The 14,823-nt window shown below is 40.1% G+C and overlaps 1 protein-coding gene and 1 pseudogene across 7 annotated transcripts in view; one reads left to right on the top strand and one right to left on the bottom strand.

The window, feature by feature from the left end:
- Window positions 1–14,823, top strand: part of FOXP1 (forkhead box P1) — a 419,751-nt gene that overhangs the window by 327,592 nt on the left and 77,336 nt on the right. The window lies entirely within an intron of this gene.
- Window positions 10,070–14,823, bottom strand: part of LOC102850277 — a 7,830-nt pseudogene continuing 3,076 nt past the window's right edge.

Raw genomic sequence — 14,823 nt, 5'->3', positions numbered from 1 at the left:
TTCAAAGAGTCTTGCTTCTTGGATAATTTGCTCAGCATACAGGTTGAATAGGTATGGAGAGAGAATACACTTCCTTTTCAATGTTAAACTACGCAGTGTTCCCCTGCTTTCTTGGTACAGCCGCCTCCTAGTTCAGGTATAGGCTTCACATGATCACAATTAAGTGCTCTGGGATTTCTGTTCTTCTCAATGTCAGCCACAATTTGTTATGAACCATACAGCCAAATGCCTTTGCAGAGTCAATAAAGCACAAATATACATTCTTCTGGTATTTCTTACTTTTAGCCAGGATTCAGCTGATATCGGCAGAGATATCCCTGGTGCTATGACCTCTTCTAAATCCTGCTTGAACTTCTGACAGTTCCCTATCTATGTACTCTTCCAGCCGTTTTTTAATGATCTTCAGTATTTTGCTTGCATGTGAGAGTAATGATTTTTCGATAGTTTCCACCTTCAATTGGGTCACTTTTCTTGGTAATGAGAACAAATATGGACCTCTTCCAATCCATTGGCCAGAAATTTGGTCCTCAACATTTCCTGGCTTAGACTGGTGAGCTTGTCCAAGGCTGAATATTAATGCCTTCAGTGTGCTTCGATTTCCTTCTCCATTACCTGTTCATACGGTACTTCCTGTAATTTTTCAGTGTCAGTTAGTTCTTTCTGGTACAGTGATTCTATGTATCCCCCATCTTTCAGTATTGACATAAGGCTTTAATTTGTTTTTCAGTTCTGTCAGCTTGAGAAATGCAGAGTGAGTTCTTCCTTTTTATTCTCCAATTCCAGCTCTCTGCACCTTCCATTATAATACTTTGCGTTGTCCTCTTGAGCTGTCCTTTGAAATCTATTTAGTTCTTTCATTTCAACATGTTTTTCTTTTGTTTTAGCTTCTCGACACTCCAATACAATCTCTTTGGACAACTGTTTCGGTTTTTTCTTAGATACTAAATATTTTCCTATGTGTTATATCTCAGTGGTATTTTATGATAAAATGGCATTGTTAGTCTGCATAATCATACTAATTTTTATATATTTCTCTTCAGTTTGGTTGATTTTGATATTTTTAAAAAGATTTTTAGTATTTTGTTTGATATAAGCCTTGACCACAGAGTATTTCGTGTATATCATGCCAACCTGTCCATTCAGAATGATGTCTGATTTCTTCTCCTCACCTTGTTTCTCCTGTCCCACAAGTTTTTCCACTCTTAGGGTTTACCATCAATTCTTTATCTCATATCCAGCTGTTACACATGTCTTTGCCCATCTGTGAAAAGGCCTTCTTTTCCCACATATGCTCTAGCTTTATTTCTTATTAAAGAAATGAAGGTGGAAACCACTTTGAAAATCTACAGCATTACCACTGTATTGGGTTTTGCCTTTTTACCTATAAAATATTATTAATGAAATGTGCCCACTCACCAGTTAGGATGAAGTAAATAGAAAATTTTCTTGGGAATAATAGAAGGTCATGTGGTTGGAAAAGCTCTGACGTTACTCAGTCATCTTAAGTGACAACTAAGAGCTCTGTATTCTTAAACCAGTAGTAGGGTCAGATGGGGTGAGGGACGGCATGGAGCTCGCTGTGCAGGAGGCTTAAATGGAAATTGTGTAGCTGGTTTCCATATTTGTAGTACTAATTTTTGTGTTGGTGTTCCCTGAAATCCAGTGCTGTAGCTTTTTTCCCCAGCAAGTACCACTCTGTTCACTGTTGAACTTGGATAATGCAAATGAATGTGTTACAATATGAACAACACTCCCCCACCCCCAGACCCCCACACCCCGCCTTCATAATCATTCAGGGCCTAAGTACATTATAAAGTATATTCTCCTCATTAAAACAATAGTGGAAGCTCACAAAGGGAAATTGTTAATATGTGTTCCAGCTTGTCATTTCTGCCTGTGTGAATAAAGAAGATAACCATTCCTTGGGGAAACTATTTCAGGAATTGAGCAACAGATAGGTTAGCCAGAGAATTCTTTCAACTGTAATTTTCCCTTTTGGTGAGTACTCAAAAATTACATGCTGATGGGATTCTCGGTGCTACTGTTCATACAGCGCACAATTGCCACAGCCCAGGTGGCGTTAATATGGGACAGTCCCCCAGGCACGTGTCACCCAGAGTTGTACAGCTTGTTCAGTGTCTCCCTCCATATGGTGATCTGTCCCATTTCACAGGAAGGCGGTGGAACTGTGCCTCATGGGTTCTGTGGTCAATGTAGTGTGAAAAGGGGACCTCAGCTAACACCAGCCTCTTTTGTACAGTTTGGTTGTAGGTCTGAGTTATACCATTCAGGTGCTTGTGTGCATGCATTCACATTCACACTCATCTAAGAAGAAATGACAGCCTTGTTTCCTTTCTTGCTCTTCACTTTATAAACACATTGTTAGCTCAGCACATACAATTCAGGTGCATGAAACATACTAGGTTTATAGAAAAGCCCGTTTTAAAAAAACCAAAAACTCAAACCATTCTAGGTGGTGGTTCTTGGATGAACGACTACATGCTTATACTAGAATTCTTCTACGAACTGTTTGGTTCCTTTTATTCCACTCCTTCCCCCCAAACTCAACAGGCGTGAAAACTGTTTTTGTTGTACAGTTGGAGTGTTGGCCTAATTATTTTCATTTTTCTCTTTTAAATTAAAAAAGAAAGAAAATCACTGCCAGCTTCATATGATAGTGAAAATTTACTGAAAAGTGTTAAATTGGCAAAGGAAAGTTCAGGAAGGCTTGTTTCCCAGTGAAGAGGTGAAAGATAGAAAATTAGAGACATTTTAAAGAGAGTTTGGACAATTTGCCAGAAGTGAAAGCTTCCTCAGTTTTAAACCCAAATGTTATTCTGCTTTTGTGTAACTATTTGTGTTCCTATTTGGTAAATAAACAGGCCCCATAGCAACTGTAGCTGGTGATAATTATACTCTTATGAGACTTCCTTAAACCAATGGACAAAACTGTCATGGCCTTCAAGCTTTGTTCCTTTTATGTAGTAGTCAAGAGATTCAGAAGAGCAACATGATTGCTTTTTAAAACATTTTCTTTGAGGTGTATTTTTGAAGGGTCTTGTGTGTGTGTGTGTGTGTGTGTGAGTGAGTACTGATTACTCAGAGTATTTGAAGGTATATCATGAGAATGGGAGGATGACCCCTACAGTGTCTCTGTAAATGATGTGTTTACTTTCAAAAGGGCCATTATAATCATTGGGTGAATTTCAGGTCAAATATCCGAAAAGCTAATCCTCTACTGAAATGATGAGGATAGGCCTTTGAGCTAGGTGACCTCGGCAGTAAGGGCTGTGGATCCACTTTTATATGAGTATTGATGGAAACATTCTGGTACATATCAGCCCTATAGTCAACTTACATTTTCCTGTATGAATCATATTTACGGCGAGAATAAGATGTCTCATGTTAAAGATCAGTGTGAGAAATAAATGGCAGTTTACTTTAATTAGAAAAAAATTGACATCAAGAGCTGGTGTTTGAATAAATTAGAGGATGATCTAGACAACAGTAAGAAAATTCAGCAAGGCTAATGGGACATTATTGGGAACTTGGTGGAAGCCTGTCCCTCACTGGACAGAAAACACTGGGCAGCACCAGCTAGCCTGAACACAGCCTGGCCAGATGCCAGGGCTTTTCTCAGCACAGCCACAAACACAACAAACCATGGATGCCCTTGCTGCAGAGCTGGCACTGCAGTGAAGAGCAAGAGAACAAACAAACAAATAATTGCACAACAGAAAGAGATAAGTACTTGGGAGAAAAATAAAGCCGAGCAGAGTGGAAACAAGTTGGCTCTTTGAAACAGGTTGGTCTGGAAGAGCTTTTTTGAGAAGTTGCTCCTGAAACAGGTGTGAAGAAGTCAGGGAAGAGTCATCCAGGCTGAGGGAAAGGCAGAGGCTGAGGCCTTCCTTCATAAGGTTAAAAGTGGAACAAGAGTTACTATGACCCACTACATAGTCCATGAGGGGATGGCTGAGTGAGTGGTTAGGATATGACTCCAGAACCAGGCCCCTCCATCCGAGTCCATGCTGTTCACATCAGCAAATGACTTAATCTTTGCTTACCTTTGTTATGCACCTGTGAAATAGGTAGACTGCCAAACCATGCCTCAGGATTTAAATATGAGGATTAAATTAGTTACTATACATTTTAATTGCTGGCATTCAATAAATACTAATATGATTATAACTGATTATTAAAGTCATTCAGAGCACACTTATGGAGCATTAACTACATGGTGTCAAGATTTTGGAAATTGAAAGATTACTATAACATAGTTTCTTAAAGTGTTCACAGTTTAATCAGTGACAATCTTGAGATCAGATACAGTGTAATAAGTGTGATAGAAATACATACAGAATGCCATAGAAAGTATTTTTTTTGTTTGGTTTTATTTTAATGAATATTAGTGTAATATCGTAGATTTTATATTTTCCCCTCACATGATTCTTCTCTCTTGTCAACTTTGGGCTGTCAATACAGTTCAGTCAGCCAGGCTTGCTCATTGCTTATGCAGCAACTTAAAGAAATGTTCACAAAAAGTAAACTTACCAGTCAAATGGCTTCCAAGTGGACCAAGAGAAGAAATTAAGGAAGCTATGTATTTTCCAAGGACTATCCCTCCTGACAGCATGCTCAAAGAATGTGAGAGCAAGTTTCATCATTCTTGCCTCAAAGGAACACCCTGGTTGCACTTCCTTTAAGACAGACTTCTCTTATTTGACAGTCCATGGGATATTCAATACTCTTAGCTAACAACACAGTTCAAAGGTGGTTTTCTTTAGTCTTCCCTGTTCATTGACCGACTTTCAGATGCATATGAAGCAATTTAAAAGAATGTGATTTGGATCAGATGTACCTTAACCTTTAAACTGATATCATTGCTTTTCAGCACTTTGGAGAAGTCCTTGACAGTAGAGTTTCTCACTCCAGCACATCTTTTAATTTCTTGATTCCTACTTCCATGGGCATTGATTGTATATCCAAGTAAAATAAAATTGTTGACAACTTCATTTTTTTCTCTATCATGATGTTGTCTGTTGGTTCACTGATGAAGATGTTTGTTTTCTTCGTATTGAAATGTAAGCCGTATTGAAGGCTGTAATAGTGGGTTTGAGCATGTCAGAGGTTGTGATGATGGCGCACATAAGACAGGACAGAGTTCCAGTCTGTTGTTCATAGGGTTGCTATGAATAGCAGCCAACTATGAGCACCTAACAAGAGTGACAAATTTTCAAACAGTGGACTTCAGGTGCCTTCAGTTAAAGTGCCTATTAGCCTTTAAAAGGACCAAACAGAAGAGAAGATGAGCTTTCTGTAAGGAGTGTTTATCATTTTTTAGTCTGCATCACAGTTATGTGGAGAGCCTGAGAATGCACTGATTGAGTGTCTGGTTTCAGGACTCTTAGAGTGGGGTCTTGAGAATATGTATTTGTAAAAAGTCCCTGGGACCAGACTTTGATTACCACTGCGCAGGAGTGTGCCAACTGTTCTCTGGCTGCAGCAGTGCTTCACATGTGCAGTTCAAAGTGAAAGAAATGTTCTGGATTACTGCTACTTAAAAACACTCCATTTCAGTGTTTAGACTCCTCCTTTCAGACAAAAAGGCTTGTAGCCCAGTATAATCTATTTTCTAGAACAAAATTCTTTTAGGTTACTTCTGCTCACATTTAAATAATTTTTTACATGGTCTGGTTCTAATTTTTTTTTTCCCAAATGCCTAAAAGTATTTTTTGTCCTTCAGCCTGCTATCATTCTATGTCTTTCTCTGGCACTTGAGCTCCTCCTGACACTTCAAGGCCCTTATCAGATATCACAGTGCTTTATATTATAGCCATCTGTTTAATTGTCACTGTCTCCAACTGAAGGAGAACTGGGTTGAACTCTCCCACAGAAAAGATCCTCTTCACAGCCATTGTTAGCACCAGTGATCCTCAAACTTGGTGATGCATCTGACCAATGTAAAAGTTTCCAACTGTGCATCCCTTCCTAGGAGTATAATTAAAATACATGTCTTCTACATTACTCATATTTTAAAAAGCTAGACACTAAAAGAGTGAGTAATATGTGTATGTGTGTGTGTGGATAAGAGTGCACAGATTGTTCTATAATGGATCCTAAATAAAGATAAATTATCACAAAGTAAATAGTTACTCCAACTCCCTGAATGGATAAATCCATTTCCATGAAGGAAATTCTTGTCCCCCACTGTGCATTAGAGTAGAAGTGTGCACCGTAGGACTTACAGGATTGATTTTTCGAAAGGAGAATGTAGGCTGCTCTGAGGGCTTTGGATGGACTCTTCAGTTCCAAGCTTTCCGTTAGGGAACAAGTACATAGACCTTCTGTGTCATCCTGACATTTGGAGAAATGATCCCTGGCAGTACATGTCGTGTGGATGTGTCATGCTAACTGGAAAGTCATCAGTTCACATCCATGAGCCACTCCACACAAAATTATTGAGGCCGTCTCCTCTCTGAAAGATCCCCAGCATTACAAGCCCGGAGGAGGTCACTGTGAGTTGGAATCAGCGTGATGGCAGTGGGAAGGGTTATGTTTTGAGTGTGTTTTTTTTTCTTTCGAGTACTAAGAATAGAGAAGAAGGATAATATAGTGAACATTAGTGAAGCATGTGTATCTAGAAAAAATATAACGTGATGCAGGATTCAAAGAAACATGAAGCAAGTAGCCTCATGATTTTTGAGCTGTGTTGTCTTGTTTACTCACTTGTCTTTTCATCTACTTTCTCATTTGGTCCTCCTGTGTAGGCTACATTTTTCTTCTGGTTTAGGGATAATAATGTAGCTCTTGGAAGTCTTCTGATATTCCATAGAGTAATGGAGGAGAACAGTTAGAAGAATTAGTATTAGATCTTTGGTTTTGGAGTATTTTAGGTTCCCCTAACATATGGACAAGTTTCCATGTGAGCCTTGTGACTCAGCAGTGCACATGAACACATTGCATTGCCATAATGAGTCAGAATGCCTAAATGGTGTAAATTATCTTTTTGATTGTTGTGCTATTGTTACATGCTGTGGACTCAGAATCAGTTCTTAACTGACACTCCAGCAGGTTTTCAGAGGCTCTAAATCACATGGGAGGAGATTGCCCATTTTTCTATCACACAAAACCTGGTCGATTTGAACTACATGCCTTTGGGTTTGCAGTACTACTCCTTACTCACTAAGCCACCAGGGTTGCCTATGTCTGTGTTGACACAGTTATTATAACCACTTTTCGGAAAGCATTCTGTTTTCTTAACAAGCCCCGATACCAACCAGTCAGTGGTCAACTCTGTTACAAAGTCTGTTACAGACAGAGGCTCTGACTGGTGGCAGAGCAGGTCCCTCTTCTTGTCCTTTTCCTTTCTGCATTCAGTTGTCACCTATTCTGTGTGTGTGTGATTGACCAGCCCACACCAGCCCTCCTCTGGGACTCAGGCCTTGGTCTTGGGGTACTGCACAGTTTGGCACTGGGCAGTCAGGATAGTGTGTTTCACCCAGTGTCGCTAGAAAACAGTCTGACGAATTGATAATGAGGTTGAGAGGGACAGTTACTACCAAACTTACTTCGTAGACTTTCAGCCCTGGAAACTTATGTGGTCACATAAGTTGCCTATAGCGAAGAGGCTCCAAGGTCCAAAATGATAGATGGGTTCTTTTTGTAAAGACATATGCAGGTTGCACTGCAGTGTTGAGGCCATTGTGGGATTTAGACCTTAAGAACAAGATTGATCTGAAGGCTCTTTCTCAACCAAGCTCTCTTAATGGGCATCTCACCAGTTATAAATTTAATCTCCTTGAGAATTTGGTTTCCTCAACTTCAGGAGTAGAAGTCTATACCCCATTGTCAAGGTGTTTGCCATATCCAACTATACTATTATTTTCTACGATTGTGTAGTTCATTTATTTGTTTTTTGGGTGTTTATTGGTTCCACTGGCATATGGACGAAGTTCAAAGTGGACCTTAATGAAGTAACTTGTGCTACAGAGCAGTTTGCTTATATTTATTTAGATAAGTTCATACAAATGTTAATATATAGAAATGATACAGATTAATGTGCTATGCATATCATATAACATTTTGGTGTTAAATATTTGTATATAATTATAGTGATTACAGTTTATTTACATCAGGAAATGCCATCTGTAAAATCAAGATAGAGAGGCCACCTATATGTGTGTTTAACCTGCATTTAAAAATCTGCAGCCTTGCGTAACCAGATCACCATGGAGTGCCTGTGTGTCTAATGCTGGGCTGCTTTGATTTAGAATTCCCTCTTCTTGCTGGACAAATGATCTTTGACTGAATATAATGCTGTGCCAAGCAGATCATAACTCTTATGTGCTAACTCCTTTTTCCTAGAAAAGCCAAGAATTATCACTCACCTTACTAAAACTTGCTTTTCTGTGTAGACATTCTGTGTTCTCAGGCACACCACCGTGGCTTAGAGGACACGTAAAGAGCACCTAGAATTAGGGAACTGAAATTTTCAGATGCTGTCACACCTGTTGATCAAACTATTTATACTGATGCGTTCTTGGTCAGTATGATAACTATCTCATTACGATCGACTGGGAACCAATTCACAACTCACCCTCTGGAAAGATTTCAGAGGCTGTAAATGAGACAGAAAGAGATTTCCTTTCTTTTTCCCATAGAGGAGCTGCTGCATTCATATTACCTGACTTTGAGTTGGCAGCACAACTTCTTATCCACGAGGCCACAAGAGCTCCCTGATGTTAGCAACCAAATCAATCATATATGTGCTAATATAAAAACAGAAGCACAATGCCCACCCTTGGGGCAGAGAGTTCTCTTTCCAAGGAGGCCTGTTAATTTTACATATCCTCTCCTTCCGCACGGGAGGGCTGCCGCCCCCAGCAAACATGCTCCGCCAGATCATCAGTCAAGCCAAGAAGCATCCAAGCTTGATACCTCTCTTTGTATTCATTGGAGCTGGAGGTACTGGAGCAGCCTTGTATGTCATGCGTCTGGCATTATTTAATCCAGATGTCTGTTGGGACAGAAAGAATAACCCAGAATCATGGAACAAACTAGGCCCCAATGATCAATACAAGTGATCAGTGAATGTGGATTACAGCAAACTGAAGAAAGAAGGCCCTGACTTCTAAATGAAATTGTTTTTTTAAAAGCCACTTAGAATGAAGGTCTTCCAGAAGCCATCTGCACAATTTCTCACTTAACAAAGATGTTTCTTCCCTAAATGCACGAAACCACATCAGTATATCATGTTGGAATTTACACTGAATAATAAAGAATGTAAAAAAAAAGAAACCCACAAAAAACAGAAGCACCAGGTTTACCTCAAGCTAAGTTGTCTTCATTCTTACCTACTTTGCTGTATTCATCTTTCTCTTTTAATTTTTTTTTACTTTTTTAAAAATAGAAACCTTTAAGGGGAGCTCTGGTGGCCTAGTGGCAAGAAGCTGCAACTACAATCCCAGAGGTTCACGGTTCGAATCCACCAGATGCTCTGCCGGGGAAGGAGGGGCAATCTCCTCCTGTACCAGTCAGATCTGATTTGACGGTACACGCACACAAAAATAATAAAATAAAATAAAATAAAATAAAATAAAATAAACTAGAAACCTTTATTGACAGTTGAGAATCACAAGACAGTTTTGGTTGGTTTTTTTTTTTTTATTTTATTTGGAAAAACATAATGGGGGTACAAGGAGGCAAGGTTTGGGGGCAGAAGGGTGAGGATGGGCAGGGATGCAGTTGCAGAGCTGCAGAAATTGGTTGGTGGGGGGGAGCAGGTGAAGGAAATGAAAAGGATCCAGTGGGGACCAGATGCTGCAGGGGAATGATAAGCATTTTCCAATGGTATTTAAACCAACTGTCTTATTGATTTGGGAACTGGATGCAGACTCTCTGACCTCTTCATGCTGAACAGGGGCGTTGATGTGAAGGGGGAAAGGGAGGACACTTTATCACCTTACTGGTGATCTTGGGTTAAGGCTGTTTGCCTTCTTGTTACAAGACAACAGAATTTTCAAGTCCTAAGACAATGGAGTGTATAATTACAGGAGTGTACAATTCCACGCTAATATTCTTCACCTTCATTGTCTCTCTTAGCACTATCTGCAAACAACCTCCTCATAATCCTTCTCAAGGGCACCCATGTCCTCACGGGCCTCAGAAAACTCTCCTTCCTCTATCCCCTCACCCATGAACCAGTGGACAAAGGCATGCTTGGCATACATCAGATCAAACTTGTGGTCCAGGCGAGCCCAGGCCTCAGCAACGGCTGTGGTGTTGCTCAGCATGCACACAGCTCTCTGTACCTTGGCCAGGTCTCCTCCACCAGGCACCACAGTGGGAGGTTGGTAATTAATACCAACCTTGAAGCCAGTGGGGCACCAGTCCACAAACTGGATGGTACGTTTGGTCTTGATGGTGCCAATGGCAGCATTCATATCTTTGGGAACCACATCACCATGGTACAACAGGCAGCAAGCCATGTATTTACCATGGTGAGGGTCACATTTCACCATCTGGTTGGCTGGCTCAAAGTAAGCATTGGTAATCTCTGCGACAGTAAGCTGTTCATGGTAAGCTTTCTCACCAGAGATAACAGGGGCGTATGTGGCCAGAGGGAAGTGGATCTGGAGATAGGGCACCAGGTTGGCCTGGAATTCTATTAGATCAACATTCAGGGCACCATCAAATCTAAGGGAAGCAGTGATGGAGGAAACAAACTGACTAATAAGGCGGTTAAGGTTAGTGTAGGTTGGACGTTCAATATCAAGGTTTCTGTGACAGATGTCATAGATGGCCTCATTGTCTACCATGAAGGCACAATCTGAGTGCTCCAGGGTGGTGTGAGTGGTGAGAATGGAGTTTCCACAGCTGTGGGGAAACCTGGGGGGCTGGGTAAATGGAGAACTCCATTTCGGACTTCTTGCCATAATCAACAGATAGGCGCTCCATCAGCAGGGATGTGAAGCCAGAACCGGTTCCCCCACCAAAGCAGTGGAAAACCAAGAAGCCCTGGTGCATTGGTCAGCCAGCTTTCGAATTCTTTCCAACATGAGGTCAGTGATCTCCTTGCCGATGGTGTAGTGCCCACAGGCATAGTTGTTGGCAGCATCCTCCTTACATGTGATGAGTTGCTCAGGGTGGAAGAGCTGGCAGTAGGTGCCAATGAGAACTTCATCAATGACTGTGGGTTCCAGGTCTACAAACACTGCCCTGGGCACATGCTTGCCAGCACCAGTCTCACTGAAGAAGGTGTTAAAGGAGTCATCTCCTCCCCCAATGGTCTTGTCACTTGACATCTGGCCATCATGCTGGATGCTGTTCTCCAGACAGTAGAGCTCCCAAAAAGCAAGCATTGCCAATCTGGACACCAGCCTGGCCAACATGGATGGAGATGCACTCACACATGACGGGACATGGAACGGCTTGGCAGGACTGGAGAAGGCGAGAAGACAGCAACAGGAAGCTCCCACTAAGAGACTACCAAAGAGTCCGGGGGAGAAGAAGTGAGCGCCCTCAGTTTTTTTTTTTACTTTTTTAACTGTGATTTGTATAAGGGTTGACAAATTAATTCTTCATTCAACCATTTCTTCACATTTTGTTTAATAACATTAGTTTCAATATACACAATGTCACATTTTCCCTGCTTCATTTCTAAAATTCTATTTTCCACTACTGTTTCTATATCTCTTTTTCTTCCCTTTCTTTAGTGACATGACAGTGTATTGATCATTTCGGGTTTTAGTATTGAACTTCCCTTTGAACTATTTTAATATGTGTCTTTTATCTTTTAATGTTTAGTCCCCTTTCCCTCCCATACCTTGTAAGTACCTAAGAATAATTTTAGTTGTGTGTAAACTTAATGTTGTTGAGTACTGATGAGTCAGAACCAATCCGTAACGGTGCCTCCAGCAGGTTTTCAGAAGTAGTAGATTGTATGGGAGATTACCCATCCTTCTGCCAAGCAACTCATGGATTCAAACTGTATGCCTTTGACAAGTATTTTTAGGGTTAATGGAATTTCCCAGTGCTGCCTCTTTCCATATGTATCTGCCTTTGACTTGCCTTTAAAATCACAGTTCATAGAGAGGATACCACATTCATGCTGTTCTTTAATTATAGTCTTATTTAGGTCAAATGCAGAGCAGGAAGCTCCCAACATCCTTAGTACTCAAGTGGTGGTCCATCACTCAGCAGCATCAGCACCTTCTAGGAGCTCATTAGACTTGGATCCCTTGGACTCCACTCTAGAGTCCTGAATTTTAATGCTGTGTGTGACAAAAAATATTGAATTGGATATACTAGTCATTTGTCCATGTTGGTAGTAGGTGCCACTGAGTCAAATATAACTCCTATCAACCCTGTGAACAACAGATCTGAGCCTTGCCCTATCCCATGCCATCCCCATGAGCTCTCCTGTGCACAAGCTCATTGTGATAGTCGCTGACTGTGTCAGTCCTTGCTGAGCATTGGCTTCTTTCTCTGATTCACCACTTTTCCTAGCATCATTCTTTTTTCCAAGAACTAACCCCTCCTGACAAAGTGCCCAAACTGTATGAGATGAAGTTTTGTCATCTTTGCCTCACAGTGCTCCTAAGTTGCTTCCTTCAGGAGAGACCTGTCTGCTCCCTTGGCAGTGCATGGGACATTCTGTACTCTTCAACACCTGATTCAAATGCTCTCTGCCATCATTATTCATTATCCAACTTTCAGATGCATAGGAAGCAACTGAAATACCATTGCTTAGATCAAGCACACTTTACTTTTAATAGTGATCATCTTCTTCTTTAGCACTTTGTGGAGTTCCTTGACTGCAAGTATTCTTTATATTCACCAGACAAGATTGTGTCATCTATATAATGCAGGTTTTTAATAAGCCTTTATCCAATCTTGATGCCCTATTTTTTTAATGCAATATTCTTCTTCATCTAGTCCAACTTCTTTGCTCAGTGAACAAATCAAATAGATATGGAAAAAGGGTACAACCTTAATGTACACCATGTCTGATCTCACACCATGCAGTGTTCTCTTGTTCTATTTGGACATCTGATTCTTGGTCTAAATAAAGGTTTCACATGAACATGATTATTTGTTCTGGATTTCTCATTCTTTTCAATAGTATCCTTAATTTGTCATGAGCCAGACATTTAAATGCTTTGGTATCATCAACAGAACACAAGGAAACATAGAATGAATGAGTATGTGAAAATTAAAGTGTCTTCCAGGAATACTGTTCTGTTAAATTTTGCTATTCTCACTGGGGTGAGATGATATATCACAGTTGTTTTGATTTGCATCTAAATATCTTCTTTGGTGAAGTGTGTGTTCATACCTTTTGCCCAAGTTTCAGTTGGTTTGTTTACCTTTATCTTGTTGTGGTGCTCAAGTATTTTATAAATTCTAGATATAAGCCCCTTATCTGACATGTCATTTACCAAGTACTTTTTCCCAGTTTTGGCTTCCCTTTTTACCCTGTTGGAGAAGTTTTTGAATGTGCATAGGGATTTGATTTTTAGAAGGTCCCATTCATCTATATTATCCTCTACTGGTTGTAGTTTTTTCAGAATGCTTGGAAGACTGTTCAAGTTGTGGATTAGTGCTTCTAGAGTTCTTCTAAAGTTTCCTTTAATGAAGTTTATAGTTCCTGGTTTTAGTCCTAGATACATAATCCACCTTGAGTTGGTTTTTGTGTATGGAGTGAGGTATGGATCTTGCTTGAATTTTCTGCAGATACTTTTCCAATTTTGCCAACACCATTTGTTAAAAAGGCTGTCGTTTCCCCACTTAATTGATTTAATCTACTTGTCAAAAATCAGTTGACCATAGGTAGAAGGACTGATTTTCAGATTCTCAGTTCTATTTCATTGATTCTTGTGCCTGTCATTGTATCAGTACTACGCTGTCTTGACTACCACGACAGTGTAGTGGGATTTGAAATCAGGGAATGAGATGCCTCCTACCTTGTTGCTGTTTTTAAGGAGTGCTTTGCTTATTCAGGACTTCTTTCCATTCCAGATGAAACTGGAGATTGCCTTTTCCATTTCGTTGAAGAATAGGATCGGTATTTGTATTGGGATTGCATTGAATGTGTAAATTTCTTTTGGTAGTATTGCCATTTTCACAGTATTGTGTCTTCTGTCCATGAGCAAGGAATATTCTTCCACTTCTCCAGGTGTCTTTTTGTTTCTTGTAGTACTGTTTAGTAAATTTCTTTGGTTAGATGCTTTACTCCCAGGTAACTTCCAGCCAGAAAAAGCCCTGGACTAGATGGTTTTGCAGGTGAATTTTATCAAACATTCAGAGAAGAACTGTCACCAATTCTACATAAACTATTTCACAAAACAGAAAAAGATGGAATTCTCCTAGACTCATTCTATGACGCAAACATATCCTTGATACCAAAGCCAGGAATGGACACCACCGAAATAGAAAACTATAGGCCAGTATCTCTTATGAACATAGAAGCAAAAATCCTAAATAAAATCCTGGGCAATAGACTCCTGTGATACATCAAAAAAATAATTCACCATGACCAAGTGGGATTCATAACAGGTAATGCAAGGATATAGTTCAACATAAGAAAAACAATCAATGCAATTCATCACATTAACAACAAGAACCACATGCTTCTATCAGTTGATGCAGAAAAAGCCTTTTAGAAAATACATCTTTTCCTCATTAAAAGACTCAACAAAATAGGATTAGAGGGGAATTTCTTCAAAATAGTAGAAAGTATGTAGCGCAGAGAAGCCAAAGCACAGGGAAGAATTCAAGATACTAAAGAGTTGAATAGAAGATTTCAAAAGGCAGCACGGGATG

This window comes from Elephantulus edwardii, unplaced genomic scaffold (assembly GCF_000299155.1).
Source record: "Elephantulus edwardii isolate Elephantulus edwardi_28Jun2011 unplaced genomic scaffold, EleEdw1.0 scaffold00285, whole genome shotgun sequence".
NCBI lineage: Eukaryota > Metazoa > Chordata > Mammalia > Macroscelidea > Macroscelididae > Elephantulus > Elephantulus edwardii.
The sequence above is the reverse complement of the archived record's forward strand: the minus strand, read 5'-3'. Positions and strand labels throughout refer to the sequence as shown.